Below are 2904 nucleotides of genomic sequence, written 5' to 3'. Positions count from 1 at the left end.
AATTTGGAGACATAAATTCCTAGATATTAACCAACAATTTCTCTCAAAGCCTACATATAAAAAGACAAAATTTAAAATAAGTTTTGATGTGCTCATGAAATTAACTATCAGACAAATGGAAGTATCTTCTAAACTACCAAAAGTAGTACATGAAAGGGTATCATTATGGAGGAAAGAGGAATGAATCAAGATTTAAAAGGATGGCTTTATTTTGAATACTGAGTAATGCATTGGAAAATAAATGTTGAGAGTGTAATGTAACTTGCTAAAGTTAATAATTCTAATGCAATTTTTAAAGTAAAGATTTACTGAATATCTCCTCTTGCACACCAACAAGCTAGACCTTAGAAACATATGCATGGATATTGAAAGATCACCTCTCCTGAATTAGTTTATAATTTAACGAAACAGACACACATTACCTTAATAAAAAGTCAAGTGAGATTTTAACACTGTTCTAAAGGTCATAATAATAGATACTGATTGATTTGGAGACTAATTTTTGAAGTTCATCTAAAATTGATATACAGGGTTGTTTTTTATTTTTCCAGAGGTGTTCATTTTTTTTTTAATTGGGGTATAATTGCTTTACAATGTTGTGCTAGTTTCTGATGTACAATGAAGTGAATCAGCTATATGTATACCTATATCCCCTCTCTCTTGGACCTCCCTCCCATCCCCCCCCATCCCATCCATCTAGGTCATCGCAGAACACCAAGCTGAGCTCCCTCTGCTATACAGCAGGTTCCCACTAGCTCTCTGTTTTACACATGGTAGCCTATATATGTCAATCCCAGTCTCCCAATTTATCCCCGCTTCCCTCTTCCGTGTCCACACATCCATTCTCTACATCTGTGTCTCTATTCTTGCCCTGCAAGTAGGTTCATCTGTACCGTTTTTCTAGATTCCACATATATGCATTAATATTTGATGTTTTTCTCTTTCTGACTTACTTCACTCTGTATGACAGACTCTAGGTCCATCCACATCTCTATAAATGACCCTATTTTGTTACTTTTTATGGCTGAGTAATATGTAAATTGATACAGCCACTATGGAGGACAGTATGGAGGCTCCTCCAAAAAACTAAAACTGGCTTTCTGAAGAGCCAACAAGATGGCGGAAGTGGAGCAGAAGAAGAAGTGGACCTTCCTCAAGTTCACCTACCACTGCATGAACCTCAACCAGCTGCCGGACATGTCCCGTAAGCAGCTGATGCAGCTGTACAGTGTGAGGCAGCGGCTGAACTGTGGCCTCCATAGGAAGCAGCACTTGCTGCTGAAGTGGCTGCACAAGGCCAGGAAGGAGGTGCCACCCATGGAGAAGCCTGAGTTGGTGAAGACGCACCTGCGCGACATGATCATCCTGACCGAGATGGTGGGCAGCATGGTGAGCGGCTACCATGGCAAGACCTTCAGCCAGGTGGAAATCAAGCCTGAGATGACCAGCCACTACCTAGGTGAGTTATCCATCACTTACAAGCCCATGAAGCACAGCCGGCCTGGCACAGGTGCCACCCTCTCCTCCTGCTTCATCCCCCTCAAGTAGCCTGCTGGCCAATAAAGGTAGGAAAAAAAAAAAAATAGAACTACCATAGGACCCAGCAATCCCACTACTGGGCATATACCCTAAGAAAACCATAATTCAAAAAGGCACATGCGCTCCAACGTTCACTGCAGCACTCTCACATAGCCAGAACATGGAAGCAACCTAAATGTCCACTGATAGATGAATGGATAAAGAAGATTCAGTACATATATACAGTGGGATATACAGGTGTAATGCAATTCATAACAACATTCCAGAAATAGTTTTTATAGATATAGACAATATTATCCTAGATTTTATATGGAAAGGCAAAGGAACTCGAAGAGCTGAAACAATTTTAAAAAAGAAAAGTAAAGTAGGAGGAATCAGTCTACCTGATTTCAAGTCAATTTATAGCTACAGTAATGAAGACTGTGTGGTACTGGTGGAGGGATAGATACACAGATCAGTGGAACAGAATAAAGAGTCCAGAAATAAATCTACACAAATGTACCCAACTGTTACTTTTTAATTAAAACGATATTTTTTTAAAAAGCAGTGTAAGGTTCACTGCAATACTGAGAGAAAGGTACAATATATCCCCTGTCCCACATGTGCATAGACTGACCCATTATCAATATCCCCAAAAGAGCGGCACATTTGTTACAATTGATGTATCTACATCAACACATCATACTCACCAAAAGTCCATAATGGTTTACTCTTGGTGTTGGACATTTTATGAGGTTAGACAAATATATAATGACATGTATTTATCATACAGAGTATTTTCACTGCATTAAGAATCCTCTGTGCTCCACCTATTTATCACTTCCCCCACCCCAAAACCCTGCCTACCACTGACCTTTATACTATCTCCATAGTTTTGCCTTTTCCATCATGTCATATAGTTGGAAACATATATTATGTAGACTTTTCAGATTGGCTTCTTTCAATTATTGATATTAATTTGTTTCCCCCATGTCTTTTCATGACTTAACAGCTCATTTCTTTTTAGCACTGCATAATATTCCATTTTCTGGGGATTCCACAGTTTATTTACCCATTCAGCTGCTGAAGAACATTTTGGTTACTTCCAAGTTTTGGCAATTTTGAACAAAGCTGCTAAAAGCACACATGTGTAGGTTTTTATGCATTCATATGTTTTCAACTCATTTGGGTAAATAACAAAAAGCATGAATGATGGATTGTATGGTAAAACCGTATTTAGTTTTGTAAAAAACTTCCAAACTGTCTTCCAAAGTGGCTAAACCATTTTGCATTCCCACCAGCAAGGAATGAGAGTTCCTGTTGATCCACAACCTCATCAGCATTTGGTGTCGTAAGTTTTCTGGATTTTGACCATTCTGAAAAAAT

At 38.7% G+C, this 2904-nt stretch overlaps 1 pseudogene; it reads left to right on the top strand.

Moving 5' to 3' along the window:
* The first annotated feature begins 1116 nt into the window (after nt 1-1116).
* LOC136132208 (small ribosomal subunit protein uS19 pseudogene) lies at nt 1117-1548 on the top strand (annotated as a pseudogene).
* Nucleotides 1549-2904: the final 1356 nt, after the last annotated feature.

The sequence above is a fragment of the Phocoena phocoena genome, chromosome 12 (genome assembly GCF_963924675.1).
Source record: "Phocoena phocoena chromosome 12, mPhoPho1.1, whole genome shotgun sequence".
NCBI classification, from domain to species: domain Eukaryota; kingdom Metazoa; phylum Chordata; class Mammalia; order Artiodactyla; family Phocoenidae; genus Phocoena; species Phocoena phocoena.
This window is presented reverse-complemented; position numbering and strand designations above follow the sequence as displayed.